The sequence below is a fragment of the Musca domestica genome, unplaced genomic scaffold, assembly GCF_030504385.1.
Source record: "Musca domestica strain aabys unplaced genomic scaffold, Musca_domestica.polishedcontigs.V.1.1 28, whole genome shotgun sequence".
Taxonomy (NCBI): Eukaryota; Metazoa; Arthropoda; class Insecta; order Diptera; family Muscidae; genus Musca; species Musca domestica.
Genome location: NW_026712293.1, coordinates 4,004,486 through 4,027,309, shown reverse-complemented (window position 1 = coordinate 4,027,309; position 22,824 = coordinate 4,004,486). Strand labels below are relative to the sequence as shown.

General features: G+C 36.1%; 1 long non-coding RNA gene across 1 annotated transcript; it reads right to left on the bottom strand.

The window, feature by feature from the left end:
• Positions 1 to 229: 229 nt before the first annotated feature.
• On the bottom strand, positions 230 to 1,717 carry LOC131803261 (uncharacterized). The gene is made up of 4 exons (XR_009342507.1): positions 1,324 to 1,717; positions 1,071 to 1,202; positions 856 to 1,005; positions 230 to 789 (listed from the first exon to the last, which is right to left on the bottom strand). It is a non-coding gene; the product is annotated as an uncharacterized LOC131803261 (long non-coding RNA).
• Positions 1,718 to 22,824: the final 21,107 nt, after the last annotated feature.

Below are 22,824 nucleotides of genomic sequence, written 5' to 3'. Positions count from 1 at the left end.
GATCTACAAATTAAATAACAAAACATACAACATATTAACATTATCACAGAACAGGACATAAACATGTAAAAAAAAAACGCTTACTTGCAAATAATTAAAATAATAAACTTAAAACTAGCGTAGTGTGACTACTACCGTCAAGTGTTATTATTGCACTGATAATTATTTGCATATTGCACGATCTCTTTTTGTTAAATGCCTGTAGCAGTAAGCTGTGTTGTCCCCCGCTAGCAACATGAACTAGTTCGGCATCGGAAACCCGTCGATTCTCAGAGTTACAGTAACTAGTTCCACTTAAGACCCCTCACAGTGCAAACAACTGTAAACTTTAACATGGGGATGTCATACGAAGTAACCAATTGGCTCCCTTTGCATTACCTGTAGATGGTACTTTACTAGTTCCAGGTTTACAGTCATATACCAGTGACAAAAGACTAACCCTTACCAAGTTCCAAGTACACAGCCACAGACTAGTGTCAGCAGACTACCTTTTAACTAGTTCTATGTATACAGTTATGTACTAGTGTCATTTGACTATCCCTTATCTAGTATAAGCAGACCAATTTTAAACTGGTTTCCCATGAACTAGTTCAGTACCAATTATTGTTAGTGAAATTCTAATTTTTAGTTTTAATTCATTTTTTTATTGCAAACAAATGAATACAAATATACCTTACTCTATAAAACTTAAACAAAAATAAATTAAATTTAATATTTATAAAAGCACTTGTATTGCTTTTCGCAGTTGTGTTTCAGGGGTGTCCGAATATTCTGTAACTGGTATTGAATCTGCAAAAAATAATGTTTAATGTATCAAAATGTAGAATATAAAAATAATGTTTATATACACCTTACCTAAAATAACTCTATATATATTACTTAGGGACTTCAAACTTTTTTCCATGGTTTCCCTCAATATTATACACGTAGTAATATTTGAACCGATAACATTTTTAAACATTTCGATATTTCTTCTCCTTTTATAATTCATGCTATAATCTTTACCTAAAAATTAACAAAAATTGTATATAATCTATGTTTGTTCAGCAATACATTTAAAAAATACTTACATATATGTATTGATTCTCAATATTTTTCATAAGTGATGGGGAACCTATTCGATAATGGTATCTCATCACTTTGAGATCGTAGCACCATCACCTTTAACTCAGCTTAATCATCAGCTAAAATTTTGATTTGACCTATAGTGAAAACAAACAAATTAATAATTTGTAACAATTCTGAGAAGAATGCTATAATTTTACCTTGAATTACTTTTATTATTATTTTATTACTATTATTACTTTTACTACTCATTCTTACCTTTTTATTTGTTATTTTCAACACTTTATAACTTATTTGCACAGAAAAATGATACTTCACTTCACAACGATCAGAATAAGAATGCTTTTTCCAAACAAAACGCACTTGCATTCCTCAAGAATAACGGTGCATTGTTTTTTTATTGGTAATCTAAAAAAAAACTATTCAAAGTGGTTCTTGTTCGTAGAGATCTCATTCAAATGTTCGTTTGGTTTTTTCGAGGTGGTTTTTATTTATGCACAATTGTCGCTTCTTTGCATTACTTGGGGACGAAAAGGTGTCAATTGGTTACCTTTGCATTACTTGGGGACACATTTGGCATTAGTCCGGCTTATATCTAGTATAGGACTGGTGAAATTGAGTTAAATGGAATTTTCATTGCCAGCGGGCCGTGTCTGCTTTGCTGTTTATTCTCTTTGTTGTTGATAAACTATTGATGTGAAGCATCTCTATCGTTAGTCTCTTGTTGTAATGATGTTCCGTTTGTAACACTCTCACGTCATCGATCTTAGGTGTATGGTTGTACTGTTTACAGTGTTCGGCTAACGCTGTTTTTTGTATCGAATTATTGTTTCTTAATTTGATGTCTGATTTGTGTGCTGACATCCTAGTTTTTAGTTTGTTTTTTGTTGTGCCAACGTAAAGTTTTCCGCAACTTTCTTCCTTGTTACCACCACATTCAATTTTGTAAACTACATTATGTTTGTCCATTTTTGGAATTTTACTTTTCATGTTTGTAAATAAAGATTTTGTTGTGTTATGTGAGCTATGTGCTATTGTGTATTTATTTTTGTCATATATTTCTGACTTTTCCAATCTTTCTGATATATTTGGTAAATATATCAGGGATTTGTATATCTTCGGCGGGTCTGTTTTCTGCGAATCTCGACTTGAATGTTTATTCTTATAATAATTTTCAATTAGGGATTTGGTTATATGTAATGGGAAGTTATTATTAATTAGAATGTCTTTTATTTTTAATTTGTTTTGGAAATGAAATTGTTCGTCGCTTATTGTTAGTACTCTATTTATTAAGTTTTTCGCTGTATTGATAATTGTTCGTTTTGTGTGTTTAGAGTAGTAATTTATTATTCTACCTGACGCTGTAGGTTTTTGATACCAATTTATATTTATCGTATTATCTGCATTTCTTATTACTAATGTGTCCAAATATGGGATTTTTCCGTCGCATTCTTCTTCCAACGTAAATTTAATGTTTTTGTTGAAACTATTTAGTACTGTCAGCGTTTCTTGTATTGCATCTTCCCTTATAATTAAAAACAAATCATCCACGTATTTCGTCAGTATCTTTGGTTTTGATTGTAATCTTTGCAAGCTTTCGTTGAGCAGTGATTCCATAACCAAATCTGCAATTATGGGTGATGCTGGAGATCCCATCGGTAGCCCTGCTTTTTGTTTGTATATTTAGTCATCAAACTTGAAGTATCTGTTGTCCTTTATGCAAAATTTTACAATATTCAGAAACATGTCTTTGGTTATGTTTGTATATTGTTCTATTTCTTCCCATCTTTCTTCAATTATATTTAGTCCTAATTCTACTGGAATACTTGGGAACAGTGAGACCACGTCGAATGAAACCATTTTTTCATTATTATTAACTGTCAGGTTCTTTATCTTATCCCTAAATTGCACAGAATCCCTTACGTTGTAAACTGATTTTGTCGTCAAATTATTTAATATGTTTACTATGTATTTGCACAGTTTTATTGACGGGGAATTTATAGACGAACATATGGGTCTTAATGGATAGCCGTCTTTGTGGATCTTTGGCAAGCCATATATTCTTGGGGCAATCGCAATTTCTGTTTGAGTCTTTTCTTCTCTATTGTCGAAATTATATTATTTTTGAAAAGTTCTTCAACGATATCATTATTTTTCTTTTGAAGGTTTGACGTAGGGTCCTTATTGATACGTTGATACGTCATCATGTCTGAGAGCACATTGGACATTCTTTCTTTGTAATCATTTTTGTTCATGGCTACAGTCACGTTGCCTTTGTCTGCATTTAGTATTAATATGTCTTTATTTTGGTTTAGAAATTTTCGGGTTCGTTCCACTGTGCCTATCACGTATTTGTCTCTATTGCTCTCTCTGCTTCTATTCATATGTGTTTCCAGCATATTTGTTAATTTTGTTCTTCCCATTTCTTGTTGTTCTTTGTCATTGTTTGTTTGTATGAGATCTTCCGCGTCCGCAATATATTTGAATAAAGGGAAATGTGTTCTTCTTGTTGGTAAGCAGTGTTTGTCTCCTAAGGAGAGTAACCATTTTATGTCATCTGGGAAAGTTTTGTTCGTTTTGTTGACAAACCAATTATCATTGTGCTTTATGTTGAGTTCCTTAGTCAGTTCTTCTTGTAGTTTGTTGAATTTATTTTTGTGTATTTCGTCATGTTTTTTCTGCGTTCCTGTTATTATGATATTTTCGTTAAACTGAAATTGTTGTCTTTCTTCGTGTGAAAGATTATCGTTTAACTTGTTTTCTATGTCACTTAAAATTTTGTTATTGTATTTCAATTCTTCGTGTTTTTGTTTTATAACTAAGTTTAATATTTTACCTTCAAAATTTTCTATGTATGATTTTAATGTAGATTGAATGTGGTGATGATGACATAAAATGGTTACTCTCCTTAGGAGACAAACACTGCTTACCAACAAGAAGAACACATTTCCCTTTATTCAAATATATTGCGGACGCGGAAGATCTCATACAAACAAACAATGACAAAGAACAACAAGAAATGGGAAGAACAAAATTAACAAATATGCTGGAAACACATATGAATAGAAGCAGAGAGAGCAATAGAGACAAATACGTGATAGGCACAGTGGAACGAACCCGAAAATTTCTAAACCAAAATAAAGACATATTAATACTAAATGCAGACAAAGGCAACGTGACTGTAGCCATGAACAAAAATGATTACAAAGAAAGAATGTCCAATGTGCTCTCAGACATGATGACGTATCAACGTATCAATAAGGACCCTACGTCAAACCTTCAAAAGAAAAATAATGATATCGTTGAAGAACTTTTCAAAAATAATATAATTTCGACAATAGAGAAGAAAAGACTCAAAACAGAAATTGCGATTGCCCCAAGAATATATGGCTTGCCAAAGATCCACAAAGACGGCTATCCATTAAGACCCATATGTTCGTCTATAAATTCCCCGTCAATAAAACTGTGCAAATACATAGTAAACATATTAAATAATTTGACGACAAAATCAGTTTACAACGTAAGGGATTCTGTGCAATTTAGGGATAAGATAAAGAACCTGACAGTTAATAATAATGAAAAAATGGTTTCATTCGACGTGGTCTCACTGTTCCCAAGTATTCCAGTAGAATTAGGACTAAATATAATTGAAGAAAGATGGGAAGAAATAGAACAATATACAAACATAACCAAAGACATGTTTCTGAATATTGTAAAATTTTGCATAAAGGACAACAGATACTTCAAGTTTGATGACAAAATATACAAACAAAAAGCAGGGCTACCGATGGGATCTCCAGCATCACCCATAATTGCAGATTTGGTTATGGAATCACTGCTCAACGAAAGCTTGCAAAGATTACAATCAAAACCAAAGATACTGACGAAATACGTGGATGATTTGTTTTTAATTATAAGGGAAGATGCAATACAAGAAACGCTGACAGAACTAAATAGTTTCAACAAAAACATTAAATTTACGTTGGAAGAAGAATGCGACGGAAAAATCCCATATTTGGACACATTAGTAATAAGAAATGCAGATAATACGATAAATATAAATTGGTATCAAAAACCTACAGCGTCAGGTAGAATAATAAATTACTACTCTAAACACACAAAACGAACAATTATCAATACAGCGAAAAACTTAATAAATAGAGTACTAACAATAAGCGACGAACAATTTCATTTCCAAAACAAATTAAAAATAAAAGACATTCTAATTAATAATAACTTCCCATTACATATAACCAAATCCCTAATTGAAAATTATTATAAGAATAAACATTCAAGTCGAGATTCGCAGAAAACAGACCCGCCGAAGATATACAAATCCCTGATATATTTACCAAATATATCAGAAAGATTGGAAAAGTCAGAAATATATGACAAAAATAAATACACAATAGCACATAGCTCACATAACACAACAAAATCTTTATTTACAAACATGAAAAGTAAAATTCCAAAAATGGACAAACATAATGTAGTTTACAAAATTGAATGTGGTGGTAACAAGGAAGAAAGTTGCGGAAAACTTTACGTTGGCACAACAAAAAACAAACTAAAAACTAGGATGTCAGCACACAAATCAGACATCAAATTAAGAAACAATAATTTGATACAAAAAACAGCGTTAGCCGAACACTGTAAACAGTACAACCATACACCTAAGATCGATGACGTGAGAGTGTTACAAACGGAACATCATTACAACAAGAGACTAACGATAGAGATGCTTCACATCAATAGTTTATCAACAACAAAGAGAATAAACAGCAAAGCAGACACGGACAACACAGCTTACTGCTACAGGCATTTAACAAAAAGAGATCGTGCAATATGCAAATAATTATCAGTGCAATAATAACACTTGACGGTAGTAGTCACACTACGCTAGTTTTAAGTTTATTATTTTAATTATTTGCAAGTAAGCGTTTTTTTTTTACATGTTTATGTCCTGTTCTGTGATAATGTTAATATGTTGTATGTTTTGTTATTTAATTTGTAGATCACCCTGAAGATGAAACTCAAAGAGCTTCGAAATATCGGAAAAAGAAAAATAAATAATTAAAAAAAAAAAAAACCAAAAAGTTTGACCTCAAGCTCAAATAATTGTTTTTATTAACTATCGAAAAAGGTCGAAAAACCAGAGAAAATATTTATAAATAGGTAATAATTTTTGCGAAAACTACTTTATTATTATTTCTAAAGCTTGGCTTTTGCTTAATGTATATGTATATCAACGCCCTGAAACTAGATTCTTGAAATGTGGTCAATGTTATTGTGCAGGGGTGAGATAAGGCTGGGTTTTTGGAAATTCAGATAAAAGTGTACTAAATGTACTGATCCGCACCTGTGGGTATTTGTGAACGGATACAGCATAACCCCCATATAACGGTACCCCCGATATTCGGTATTTGGATGATTTTAGCGACATTATTTACCGGAATTATTTCAAATTTGATATTTGAAGTTCGTAATGGATACTACAGCATATGAAATGAGATTGTCTGTGCAGATTCACGTCTTCGTATAGCCCCATATAACGGTACCCCCAATATTCGGTATTTTAATAAATTTAGCGACATTATTTACCGGAATTGTTTCAAATTTGGTATTCGAAGTTCGTAATGGATACTACAGTGTAGGATAGAAATTCGGTCACGTAGGTCCACATTTTCGTATAGCCCCCATATAACGGTACCCTCCGATATTCGCTATTTGAATGACTTTAGCGACTTTATTATATTACGTTTACATTTGGTAACAATCCAAATGGATATCCAGTGACGATATGTTGATCGATTAAATACCCTTACGCCATCTATACGCATAGTTTCTGCTGTTATATCGGGCTATTTATCAGCCAGTTGGCAGCTACAACATATTTATTGGTTATTGCTCTTAGTAAAATCATTTGACCGCTTGGTGGACGCAAAAGTTTTATTTCTCGGTCAAAAAGTTTTATAACAATTATTTTTTATCAGAACTTTGTATAAAGTGATTATTTATTTCTTCGTGTCCATAGTAGGGAATTGGTAAGTTTATTACCGTAAACATACACCATAAAAGATTTTCTTCCTACTTTACATCTCAATTTTTTGTCGAGTGTCATATACCTTTTTTTCCAGTGAACAACAAATATTTATAAGTTTGCGTTTAATTGATCGCCTTAAATCCCCAAATTGTTCCATCTTTATTTTACTCTGGTGCCATTTTGCAAAAAGCGGTAATATGTTTTTTTTTATTCTCATTTAAATTGAGAGCTAAATTCATCTTAATATTTCTTTCTAATAGAACTGGCACCATGTGCATATATACCTACATTACATCAAACCTACAAAAAAAGCAATTGCAATGTTCTTGCTAGCTATGTAGCTCCATAAAAATACTGTGTTTTTCACCATCAAGCTGAGGTACGCACATGGAGATCAACAAGAATAGCAATCATTTGACGACAATGTCTTTAGACCGGGTGCAAAATTTGTGTGAGGACGTCTAATTGATAATTAAGTTGTGTAACGAATCACAAAAGTGCCAGACGAAATCCATTACTATCAGGGAAAAGGAACATCCTGTCCTTTTGGAAAGAAATCCTCTAATTTAAAGGATTTAAGGACATTTTTTGAGAGATTCGTTTCCTTTCCATACAATATTGAAATAAAAAACGTGGAAAACAGCAGCAGCGAAAGCAACAGCCAAACTAAGATTTTACCTTTTAAACACTGTAAAATTTTGTCAGAAGGAGCTTCAAGTATTTTTTTATTTAGTAGTGGCAAGTGAAGCGTAATTTCTTATACTACATCTCTTTTCTTTACCCCTGGTTTCATGAAACTTGTCAAACGCAACCCAAATACACCACTCACCATACAAATATATAAGTTTGTGACATACCGACATTGCAATAGATAAAAAGAAAAATAAACAAGTAAAATAGCAGTAAGTTCGGCCGGGCCGAACTTTGCATACCTTCCACCATTTGTAACGAATTAGAAAAATTTCAAAAAAATAAAATACAGTGTTTGGCTTGCTTGTTTGGGATACCATAGTATTTTGTTGTTGCAAAATCGTCAGGCAAAATCCCAGTATTGTTGTTTTTAAAAAAACAACGTTTGTTTATGAGTGGAGAACGATGGTAATGTTTACCAGGGGGTAAGGCAGGGAATACCTAGGTTTCGGAAAGAGCCACCAATCCTCATCAGTTCCCTTGTTTCTTGTCTGGGATATTCTCCCCAGAAGTTATTTTAAAAAATAACTTCTATGACAAAAAACATTTTTTACCCAAGTGACGAGATCGTAAGCTCAATAGAAGAGGAACAAAAAAATTACATAAAACTAAAATTCTTTTGGAAGAAACAAGGGAACTGATGAGGATTGGTGGCTCTTTCCGAAACCTAGGTATTCCCTGCCTTACCCCTGGTAAACATTACCATCGTTCTCCACTCATAAACAAACGTTGTTTTTATAAAAACAACAATAATGGGATTTTGCCTGACGATTTTGCAACAACAAAAAAATAAAATACAATAAAAATTCTTTTAACATCTTTAAAATATCTAATATGGGAAGGTGCCGATATATGGGGGGATATACGATATTGTGGACCTATAAAGACAAATCTATGTCTGCGTGTAAAGTACTCACAAGGAACACCTTGTATGGATTTTCAGATAATTCCAGACAAGAAACGAGGGAACTGATGAGGATTGGTGGCTCTTTCCGAAACCTAGGTATTCCCTGCCTTACCCCCTGGTAAACATTACCATCGTTCTCCACTCATAAACAAACGTTGTTTTTATAAAAACAACAATAATGGGGTTTTTCCTGACGATTTTGCAACAACAAAATACTATGGTATCCCAAACAAGCAAGCCAAACACTGTTCTATTAATAGACACAGGCACGGTCGACGAAGGGGTTTTTGTTGTAACAGACAAAACAAACTTACATGGTTATGTTACTTCGTTCAGGTTGAACGAAAGCATAACAAGTGGAGAAAGATGTAAATGTTTATAAGTGCGGTTGTAAGATTTAGAAGATTTTCCAAAAGAATTTTAGTTTTATGTAATTCTTTTGTTCCTCTTCTATTGAGCTTACGATCTCGTCACTTGGGTAAAAAATATTTTTTGTCATAGAAGTTATTTTTTAAAATAACTTCTGGGGAGAATATCCCAGACAAGAAACAAGGGAACTGATGAGGATTGGTGGCTCTTTCCGAAACCTAGGTATTCTCTGCCTTACCCCCTGGTAAACATTACCATCGTTCTCCACTCATAAACAAACGTTGTTTTTATAAAAACAACAATAATGGGATTTTGCCTGACGATTTTGCAACAACAAAAAAATAAAATACAATAAAAATTCTTTTAACATCTTTAAAATATCTAATATGGGAAGGTGCCGATATATGGGGGGATATACGATATTGTGGACCTATAAAGACAAATCTATGTCTGCGTGTAAAGTACTCACAAGGAACACCTTGTATGGATTTTCAGATAATTCCATTGGAAAAAGTGGCTAAAATCATCAAAATACCGAATATAGGGGAGTACCGTTATATGGGGGATATACGATATTGTGGACCTATATAGACAATTCCGTTTCAGGGGTAAAGTGCTCACAAAGAACTCCGTGTGTGGATTTTCAGACAATACGATTGGAAAATGTGGCTAAAATCATCAATATACCGAATATCGCGGGGTACGGTTATATGGGAGCTATACGTTATCGTTAACCTACATAGAGAATTCTCTGTCGGGGGGTAAAGTGCTCACAAAGAACCCCTTGTGTACAAATAACCCCTTGTGACCATTCCGTTGAAAAATACGGCTAAAAACATCAAAATACCGAATATCGGGGGTACCGTTATATGAGGGCTATACGATATCGTGGATCTATATAGATAATTCTCTGCCGAGGTATAAAGTACCCACAAGGAACTCCTTGTGTGGATTTTCAGACAATTCCGATGAAAAATGTGGGTCAAATCATAAAATATCGAATACCGGGAGGTACCGTTATATGGGGGATACATGATATCGTGGACCTGTATAGACAATACTCTCAATATCGGGAGGTACCGTTATATGGGGGATACACAATATCGTGGACCTGTATAGACAATTCTCTCTCAGGGGGTGAAGTACTCACAAGGAACTACTTGTGTTGATTTTAAGACAATTCCATTGAAAAGCGTGGCTAACATCATCAAAATACCGAATATCGGGGGTTACAGTTATATGGGGGATATACGATATCGTGGACCTATATAGACAATTCTTTTTGAGGAGGTAAAATGCCCAAAAGGGACTCCTTTTGTGGAATTTCAATTTGTTCTATTAATAGACACAGGCACGGTCGACGAAGGAGTTTTTGTTGTAACAGACAAAACAAACTTACATGGTTATGTTACTTCGTTCAGGTTGAACGAAAGCACAACAAGTGGAGAAAGATGTAAATGTTTATAAGTGCGGTTGTAAGATTTAGAAGATTTTCCAAAAGAATTTTAGTTTTATGTAATTCTTTTGTTCCTCTTCTATTGAGCTTACGATCTCGTCACTTGGGTAAAAAATATTTTTTGTCATAGAAGTTATTTTTTAAAATAACTTCTGGGGAGAATATCCCAGACAAGAAACAAGGGAACTGATGAGGATTGGTGGCTCTTTCCGAAACCTAGGTATTCCCTGCCTTACCCCCTGGTAAACATTACCATCGTTCTCCACTCATAAACAAACGTTGTTTTTATAAAAACAACAATAATGGGATTTTGCCTGACGATTTTGCAACAACAAAAAAATAAAATACAATAAAAATTCTTTTAACATCTTTAAAATATCTAATATGGGAAGGTGCCGATATATGGGGGGATATACGATATTGTGGACCTATAAAGACAAATCTATGTCTGCGTGTAAAGTACTCACAAGGAACACCTTGTATGGACTTTCAGATAATTCCATTGGAAAAAGTGGCTAAAATCATCAAAATACCGAATATGGGGGAGTACCGTTATATGGGGGATATACGATATTGTGGACCTATATAGACAATTCCGTTTCAGGGGTAAAGTGCTCACAAAGAACTCCGTGTGTGGATTTTCAGACAATACGATTGGAAAATGTGGCTAAAATTATCAATATACCGAATATCGCGGGGTACCGTTATATGGGAGCTATACGTTATCGTTAACCTACATAGAGAATTCTCTGTCGGGGGGTAAAGTGCTCACAAAGAACCCCTTGTGACCATTCCGTTGAAAAATACGGCTAAAAACATCAAAATACCGAATATCGGGGGTACCGTTATATGAGGGCTATACGATATCGTGGATCTATATAGATAATTCTTTGCCGAGGTATAAAGTACCCACAAGGAACTCCTTGTATGGATTTTCAGACAATTCCGATGAAAAATGTGGGTCAAATCATAAAATATCGAATACCGGGAGGTACCGTTATATGGGGGATACATGATATCGTGGACCTGTATAGACAATACTCTCAATATCGGGAGGTACCGTTATATGGGGGATACACAATATCGTGGACCTGTATAGACAATTCTCTCTCAGGGGGTGAAGTACTCACAAGGAACTACTTGTGTTGATTTTAAGACAATTCCATTGAAAAGCGTGGCTAACATCATCAAAATACCGAATATCGGGGGTTACAGTTATATGGGGGATATACGATATCGTGGACCTATATAGACAATTCTTTTTGAGGAGGTAAAATGCCCACAAGGGACTCCTTTTGTGGAATTTCAGAAAATTCCATTGAAAAATATGGGTAAAATCATCAAAATACCGCATATCGGGGGTACCGTTACATGGGGGCTATACGATATTGTGGACCTATATAGATAATTCTCTACCGAGGTATAAAGTACCCACAAGAAACTCCTTGTGTGGATTTTCAGACAATTCCGTTGAAAAATGTGGGTAAAATCATCAAAATACCGAATATAGGGGGGTACCGTTATATGGGGGATGTACGATATTGTGGACCTATATAGATAATTCTCTGCCGAGGTATAAAGTACCCACAAGGAACTCCTTGTGTGGATTTTCAGACAATTCCGATGAAAAATGTGGGTCAAATCATAAAATATCGAATACCGGGAGGTACCGTTACATGGGGGCTATACGATGTCGTGGACCTGCATGGACATCTCTCTACCGAGGAATAAAGTACCCACAAGGAACTCCTTGAGTGAATTTTCAGACAATTCCGATGAAAAATGTGGGTAAAATCATCAAAATACCGCATATCGGGGGTACCGTTACATGGGGGCTATACGATATTGTGGACCTATATAGATAATTCTCTACCGAGGTATAAAGTACCCACAAGAAACTCCTTGTGTGGATTTTCAGACAATTCCGTTGAAAAATGTGGGTAAAATCATCAAAATACCGAATATAGGGGGGTACCGTTATATGGGGGATGTACGATATTGTGGACCTATATAGATAATTCTCTGTCGAGGCATAAAGTACCCACAAGGAACTACTTGTGTGGATTTTCAGAAAATTCCGTTGAAAAATGTGGGTAAAATCATCAAAATACCGAATATAGGGGGGTACCGTTATATGGGGGATGTACGATATTGTGGACCTATATAGATAATTCTCTACCGAGGTATAAAGTACCCACAAGAAACTCCTTGTGTGGATTTTCAGACAATTCCGTTGAAAAATGTGGGTAAAATCATCAAAATACCGAATATAGGGGGGTACCGTTATATGGGGGATGTACGATATTGTGGACCTATATAGATAATTCTCTGTCGAGGCATAAAGTACCCACAAGGAACTACTTGTGTGGATTTTCAGAAAATTCCGTTGAAAAATGTGGGTTAAATCATCAAAATACCGAATATAGGGGGGTACCGTTATATGGGGGATGTACGATATTGTGGACCTATATAGATAATTCTCTGTCGAGGCATAAAGTACCCACAAGGAACTACTTGTGTGGATTTTCAGAAAATTCCGTTGAAAAATGTGGGTAAAATCATCAAAATACCGAATATAGGGGGGTACCGTTATATGGGGGATGTACGATATTGTGGACCTATATAGATAATTCTCTACCGAGGTATAAAGTACCCACAAGAAACTCCTTGTGTGGATTTTCAGACAATTCCGTTGAAAAATGTGGGTAAAATCATCAAAATACCGAATATAGGGGGGTACCGTTATATGGGGGATGTACGATATTGTGGACCTATATAGATAATTCTCTGTCGAGGCATAAAGTACCCACAAGGAACTACTTGTGTGGATTTTCAGAAAATTCCGTTGAAAAATGTGGGTTAAATCATCAAAATACCGAATATAGGGGGGTACCGTTATATGGGGGATGTACGATATTGTGGACCTATATAGATAATTCTCTGTCGAGGTATAAAGTACCCACAAGGAACTACTTGTGTGGATTTTCAGACAATTCCGTTGAAAAATGTGGGTTAAATCATCAAAATACCGAATATAGGGGGGTAGCGTTATATGGGGGATGTACGATATTGTGGACCTATATAGATAATTCTCTGTAGAGGTATAAAGTACCCACAAGGAACTACTTGTGTGGATTTTCAGACAATTCCATTGAAAAATGTGGGTTAAATCATCAAAATACCGAATATAGGGGGGTACCGTTATATGGGGGATGTACGATATTGTGGACCTATATAGATAATTCTCTACCGAGATATAAAGTACCCACAAGGAACTCCTTGTGTGGATTTTCAGACAATTCCATGGAAAAATGTGGCCAACATCTTCAAAATACCGAATATTGGGGGTACCGTTATATGGGGGCTATACGATATCGTGGACCGATATAGCCCATCTTCGAACTTGACCTGCCTGCAGACAAAAGAGAGATCTGTGCAAATTTTTTTTAATTCGTTTAGACTGTAGCGTGATTACAACAGACGGACGGACAGGGCTAAATCGTCTTAGAATTTTACGCTGATCAAGAATATACGTACTTTGTTGGGTCTAAAATGAATATTTCGATGAGTTACAAACGGAATGACGAACTTAATATACCCTCTATACCTTTTTTGGTGGAGGGTATAACAATTAAAAAAGCAGTAAGTTCGGCCGGGCCGAACTTTGAATACCCTCCATCATTTGTAACGAATTAGAAAATTTTCAAAAAAATAAAATCCAATAAAAATTCTTTTAAAATCTTTAAACTATCTAATACAGGAAGGTGCCGATATATGGGGGATATACGATATTGTGGACCTATAAATACAAATCTATGTCTGCGTGTAAAGTACTCACAAGGAACACCTTGTATGGATTTTCAGATAATTCCATTGGAAAAAGTGGCAAAAATCATCAAAATACCGAATATAGGGGAGTACCGTTATATGGGGGATATACGATATTGTGGACCTATATAGACAATTCCGTTTCAGGGGTAAAGTGCTCACAAAGAACTCCGTGTGTGGATTTTCAGACAATACGATTGGAAAATGTGGCTAAAATCATCAATATACCGAATATCGCGGGGTACCGTTATATGGGAGCTATACGTTATCGTTAACCTATATAGAGAATTCTCTGTCGGGGGGTAAAGTGCTCACAAAGAACCCCTTGTGTACAAAGAACCCCTTGTGACCATTCCGTTGAAAAATATGGCTAAAAACATCAAAATACCGAATATCGGGGGTACCGTTATATGAGGGCTATACGATATCGTGGATCTATATAGATAATTCTCTGCCGAGGTATAAAGTACCCACAAGGAACTCCTTGTGTGGATTTTCAGACAATTCCTATGAAAAATGTGGGTCAAATCATAAAATATCGAATACCGGGAGGTACCGTTATATGGGGGATACATGATATCGTGGACCTGTATAGACAATACTCTCAATATCGGGAGGTACCGTTATATGGGGGATACACAATATCGTGGACCTGTATAGACAATTCTCTCTCAGGGGGTGAAGTACTCACAAGGAACTACTTGTGTTCATTTTAAGACAATTCCATTGAAAAGCGTGGCTAACATCATCAAAATACCGAATATCGGGGGTTACAGTTATATGGGGGATATACGATATCGTGGACCTATATAGACAATTCTTTTTGAGGAGGTAAAATGCCCACAAGGGACTCCTTTTGTGGAATTTCAAACTGTTCTATTAATAGACACAGGCACGGTCGACGAAGGGGTTTTTGTTGTAACAGACAAAACAAACTTACATGGTTATGTTACTTCGTTCAGGTTGAACGAAAGCATAACAAGTGGAGAAAGATGTAAATGTTTATAAGTGCGGTTGTAAGATTTAGAAGATTTTCCAAAAGAATTTTAGTTTTATGTAATTCTTTTGTTCCTCTTCTATTGAGCTTACGATCTCGTCACTTGGGTAAAAAATATTTTTTGTCATAGAAGTTATTTTTTAAAATAACTTCTGGGGAGAATATCCCAGACAAGAAACAAGGGAACTGATGAGGATTGGTGGCTCTTTCCGAAACCTAGGTATTCCCTGCCTTACCCCCTGGTAAACATTACCATCGTTCTCAACTCATAAACAAACGTTGTTTTTATAAAAACAACAATAATGGGATTTTGCCTGACGATTTTGCAACAACAAAAAAATAAAATACAATAAAAATTCTTTTAACATCTTTAAAATATCTAATATGGGAAGGTGCCGATATATGGGGGGATATACGATATTGTGGACCTATAAAGACAAATCTATGTCTGCGTGTAAAGTACTCACAAGGAACACCTTGTATGGATTTTCAGATAATTCCATTGGAAAAAGTGGCTAAAATCATCAAAATACCGAATATAGGGGAGTACCGTTATATGGGGGATATACGATATTGTGGACCTATATAGACAATTCCGTTTCAGGGGTAAAGTGCTCACAAAGAACTCCGTGTGTGGATTTTCAGACAATACGATTGGAAAATGTGGCTAAAATCATCAATATACCGAATATCGCGGGGTACGGTTATATGGGAGCTATACGTTATCGTTAACCTACATAGAGAATTCTCTGTCGGGGGGTAAAGTGCTCACAAAGAACCCCTTGTGTACAAATAACCCCTTGTGACCATTCCGTTGAAAAATACGGCTAAAAACATCAAAATACCGAATATCGGGGGTACCGTTATATGAGGGCTATACGATATCGTGGATCTATATAGATAATTCTCTGCCGAGGTATAAAGTACCCACAAGGAACTCCTTGTGTGGATTTTCAGACAATTCCGATGAAAAATGTGGGGCAAATCATAAAATATCGAATACCGGGAGGTACCGTTATATGGGGGATACATGATATCGTGGACCTGTATAGACAATACTCTCAATATCGGGAGGTACCGTTATATGGGGGATACACAATATCGTGGACCTGTATAGACAATTCTCTCTCAGGGGGTGAAGTACTCACAAGGAACTACTTGTGTTGATTTTAAGACAATTCCATTGAAAAGCGTGGCTAACATCATCAAAATACCGAATATCGGGGGTTACAGTTATATGGGGGATATACGATATCGTGGACCTATATAGACAATTCTTTTTGAGGAGGTAAAATGCCCACAAGGGACTCCTTGTGTGGATTTTCAGACAATTCCATTGAAAAATGTGGGTTAAATCATCAAAATACCGAATATAGGGGTGTACCGTTATATGGGGGATGTACGATATTGTGGACCTATATAGATAATTCTCTACCGAGATATAAAGTACCCGCAAGGAACTCCTTGTGTGGATTTTCAGACAATTCCATGGAAAAATGTGGCCAACATCTTCAAAATACCGAATATTGGGGGTACCGTTATATGGGGGCTATACGATATCGTGGACCGATATAGCCCATCTTCGAACTTGACCTGCCTGCAGACAAAAGAGAGATCTGGGCAAATTTTTTTTAATTCGTTTAGACTGTAGCGTGATTACAATAGACGGACGGACAGGGCTAAATCGTCTTAGAATTTTACGCTGATCAAGAATATACATACTTTGTTGGGTCTAAAATGTATATTGCGATGAGTTACAAACGGAATGACGAACTTAATATACCCTCCATACCTTTTTTGGTGGAGGGTATAACAATTAAAAAAGCAGTAAGTTCGGCCGGGCCGAACTTTGAATACCCTCCATCATTTGTAACGAATTAGAAAATTTTCAAAAAAATAAAATCCAATAAAAATTCTTTTAAAATCTTTAAACTATACCGTTATATGAGGGCTATACGATATCGTGGATCTATATAGATAATTCTCTGCCGAGGTATAAAGTACCCACAAGGAACTCCTTGTGTGGATTTTCAGACAATTCCTATGAAAAATGTGGGTCAAATCATAAAATATCGAATACCGGGAGGTACCGTTATATGGGGGATACATGATATCGTGGACCTGTATAGACAATACTCTCAATATCGGGAGGTACCGTTATATGGGGGATACACAATATCGTGGACCTGTATAGACAATTCTCTCTCAGGGGGTGAAGTACTCACAAGGAACTACTTGTGTTCATTTTAAGACAATTCCATTGAAAAGCGTGGCTAACATCATCAAAATACCGAATATCGGGGGTTACAGTTATATGGGGGATATACGATATCGTGGACCTATATAGACAATTCTTTTTGAGGAGGTAAAATGCCCACAAGGGACTCCTTTTGTGGAATTTCAAACTGTTCTATTAATAGACACAGGCACGGTCGACGAAGGGGTTTTTGTTGTAACAGACAAAACAAACTTACATGGTTATGTTACTTCGTTCAGGTTGAACGAAAGCATAACAAGTGGAGAAAGATGTAATGTTTATAAGTGCGGTTGTAAGATTTAGAAGATTTTCCAAAAGAATTTTAGTTTTATGTAATTCTTTTGTTCCTCTTCTATTGAGCTTACGATCTCGTCACTTGGGTAAAAAATATTTTTGTCATAGAAGTTATTTTTTAAAATAACTTCTGGGGAGAATATCCCAGACAAGAAACAAGGGAACTGATGAGGATTGGTGGCTCTTTCCGAAACCTAGGTATTCCCTGCCTTACCCCCTGGTAAACATTACCATCGTTCTCAACTCATAAACAAACGTTGTTTTTATAAAAACAACAATAATGGGATTTTGCCTGACGATTTTGCAACAACAAAAAAATAAAATACAATAAAAATTCTTTTAACATCTTTAAAATATCTAATATGGGAAGGTGCCGATATATGGGGGGATATACGATATTGTGGACCTATAAAGACAAATCTATGTCTGCGTGTAAAGTACTCACAAGGAACACCTTGTATGGATTTTCAGATAATTCCATTGGAAAAAGTGGCTAAAATCATCAAAATACCGAATATAGGGGAGTACCGTTATATGGGGGATATACGATATTGTGGACCTATATAGACAATTCCGTTTCAGGGGTAAAGTGCTCACAAAGAACTCCGTGTGTGGATTTTCAGACAATACGATTGGAAAATGTGGCTAAAATCATCAATATACCGAATATCGCGGGGTACGGTTATATGGGAGCTATACGTTATCGTTAACCTACATAGAGAATTCTCTGTCGGGGGGTAAAGTGCTCACAAAGAACCCCTTGTGTACAAATAACCCCTTGTGACCATTCCGTTGAAAAATACGGCTAAAAACATCAAAATACCGAATATCGGGGGTACCGTTATATGAGGGCTATACGATATCGTGGATCTATATAGATAATTCTCTGCCGAGGTATAAAGTACCCACAAGGAACTCCTTGTGTGGATTTTCAGACAATTCCGATGAAAAATGTGGGGCAAATCATAAAATATCGAATACCGGGAGGTACCGTTATATGGGGGATACATGATATCGTGGACCTGTATAGACAATACTCTCAATATCGGGAGGTACCGTTATATGGGGGATACACAATATCGTGGACCTGTATAGACAATTCTCTCTCAGGGGGTGAAGTACTCACAAGGAACTACTTGTGTTGATTTTAAGACAATTCCATTGAAAAGCGTGGCTAACATCATCAAAATACCGAATATCGGGGGTTACAGTTATATGGGGGATATACGATATCGTGGACCTATATAGACAATTCTTTTTGAGGAGGTAAAATGCCCACAAGGGACTCCTTGTGTGGATTTTCAGACAATTCCATTGAAAAATGTGGGTTAAATCATCAAAATACCGAATATAGGGGTGTACCGTTATATGGGGGATGTACGATATTGTGGACCTATATAGATAATTCTCTACCGAGATATAAAGTACCCGCAAGGAACTCCTTGTGTGGATTTTCAGACAATTCCATGGAAAAATGTGGCCAACATCTTCAAAATACCGAATATTGGGGGTACCGTTATATGGGGGCTATACGATATCGTGGACCGATATAGCCCATCTTCGAACTTGACCTGCCTGCAGACAAAAGAGAGATCTGGGCAAATTTTTTTAATTCGTTTAGACTGTAGCGTGATTACAATAGACGGACGGACAGGGCTAAATCGTCTTAGAATTTTACGCTGATCAAGAATATACATACTTTGTTGGGTCTAAAATGTATATTGCGATGAGTTACAAACGGAATGACGAACTTAATATACCCTCCATACCTTTTTTGGTGGAGGGTATAACAATTAAAAAAGCAGTAAGTTCGGCCGGGCCGAACTTTGAATACCCTCCATCATTTGTAACGAATTAGAAAATTTTCAAAAAAATAAAATCCAATAAAAATTCTTTTAAAATCTTTAAACTATACCGTTATATGAGGGCTATACGATATCGTGGATCTATATAGATAATTCTCTGCCGAGGTATAAAGTACCCACAAGGAACTCCTTGTGTGGATTTTCAGACAATTCCGATGAAAAATGTGGGGCAAATCATAAAATATCGAATACCGGGAGGTACCGTTATATGGGGGATACATGATATCGTGGACCTGTATCGACAATACTCTCAATATCGGGAGGTACCGTTATATGGGGGATACACAATATTGTGGACCTGTATAGACAATTCTCTCTCAGGGGGTGAAGTACTCACAAGGAACTACTTGTGTTGATTTTAAGACAATTCCATTGAAAAGCGTGGCTAACATCATCAAAATACCGAATATCGGGGGTTACAGTTATATGGGGGATATACGATATCGTGGACCTATATAGACAATTCTTTTGAGGAGGTAAAATGCCCACAAGGGACTCCTTTTGTGGAATTTCAGACAATTCCATTGAAAAATGTGGGTAAAATCATCAAAATAGCGAATATCGGGGGTACCGTTACATGGGGGCTATACGATATTGTGGACCTATATAGATAATTCTCTGCCAAAGTACAAAGTACCCACAAGGAGCTCCTTATGTGGATTTTCAGATAATTCCATTGAAAAATGTGGCTAACATCATCAAAATACCGAATATCGGGGGTACCGTTATATGGGGGCTATACGATATTGTGGACCTATATAGATAATTCTCTGCCAAGGCACAAAGTACCCACAAGGAACTCCTTATGTGGATTATTAGACAATTCCGTTGAAAAATGTGGGTAAAATCATCAAAATACCGAATATCGGGGGTACCGTTACGTGGGGGCTATACGATATTGTGGACGTATATAGATAATTCTCTACCGAGGTATAAAGTACCCACAAGGAACTACTTGTGTGGATTTTCAGACAATTCCGTTGAAAAATGTGGGTAAAATCATCAAAATACCGAATATCGGGGATACAGTTACATGGGGGCTATACGATATTGTGGACCTATATAGATAATTATTTTTGAGGTGGTAAAATGCCCACAAGGGACTCCTTTTGTGGAATTTCAGACAATTCCATTGAAAAATGTGGCAAAAATCATCAAAATACCGAATACCGTGGGGGTACCGTTACATGGGGGCTATACGATGTCGTGGACCTGCATGGACATCTCTCTACCGAGGAATAAAGTACCCACAAGGAACTCCTTGAGTGAATTTTCAGACAATTCCGATGAAAAATGTGGGTAAAATCATCAAAATACCGAATATCGGGGGTACCGTTACGTGGGGGCTATACGATATTGTGGACCTATATAGATAATTCTCTACCGAGGTATAAAGTAGCCACAAGAAACTCCTTGTGTGGATTTTCAGACAATTCCATTGAAAAATGTGGCTAACATCATCAAAATACCGAATATCGGGGGTACCGTTATATGGGGGCTATACGATATTGTGGACCTATATAGATAATTCTCTGCCAAGGCACAAAGTACCCACAAGGAACTCCTTATGTGGATTATTAGACAATTCCGTTGAAAAATGTGGGTAAAATCATCAAAATACCGAATATCGGGGGTACCGTTACGTGGGGGCTATACGATATTGTGGACCTATATAGATAATTCTCTACCGAGGTATAAAGTAGCCACAAGAAACTACTTGTGTGGATTTTCAGACAATTCCGTTGAAAAATGTGGGTAAAATCATCAAAATACCGAATATAGGGGGGTACCGTTATATGGGGGATGTACGATATTGTGGACCTATATAGATAATTCTCTACCGAGATATAAAGTACCCACAAGGAACTCCTTGTGTGGATTTTCAGACAATTCCATGGAAAAATGTGGCCAACATCTTCAAAATACCGAATATTGGGGGTACCGTTATATGGGGGCTATACGATATCGTGGACCGATATAGCCCATCTTCGAACTTGACCTGCCTGCAGACAAAAGAGAGATCTGTGCAAATTTTTTTTAATTCGTTTAGACTGTAGCGTGATTACAACAGACGGACGGACAGGGCTAAATCGTCTTAGAATTTTACGCTGATCAAGAATATACATACTTTGTTGGGTCTAAAATGAATATTTCGATGAGTTACAAACGGAATGACGAACTTAATATACCCTCCATACCTTTTTTGGTGGAGGGTATAACAATTAAAAAAGCAGTAAGTTCGGCCAGGCCGAACTTTGAATACCCTCCATCATTTGTAACGAATTAGAAAATTTTCAAAAAAATAAAATCCAATAAAAATTCTTTTAAAATCTTTAAACTATCTAATACAGGAAGGTGCCGATATATGGGGGATATACGATATTGTGGACCTATAAATACAAATCTATGTCTGCGTGTAAAGTACTCACAAGGAACACCTTGTATGGATTTTCAGATAATTCCATTGGAAAAAGTGGCAAAAATCATCAAAATACCGAATATAGGGGAGTACCGTTATATGGGGGATATACGATATTGTGGACCTATATAGACAATTCTCTCTCAGGGGGTAAAGTGCTCACAAAGAACTCCGTGTGTGGATTTTCAGACAATACGATTGGAAAATGTGGCTAAAATCATCAATATACCGAATATCGCGGGGTACCGTTATATGGGAGCTATACGTTATCGTTAACCTATATAGAGAATTCTCTGTCGGGGGGTAAAGTGCTCACAAAGAACCCCTTGTGTACAAAGAACCCCTTGTGACCATTCCGTTGAAAAATATGGCTAAAAACATCAAAATACCGAATATCGGGGGTACCGTTATATGAGGGCTATACGATATCGTGGATCTATATAGATAATTCTCTGCCGAGGTATAAAGTACCCACAAGGAACTCCTTGTGTGGATTTTCAGACAATTCCGATGAAAAATGTGGGTCAAATCATAAAATATCGAATACCGGGAGGTACCGTTATATGGGGGATACATGATATCGTGGACCTGTATAGACAATACTCTCAATATCGGGAGGTACCGTTATATGGGG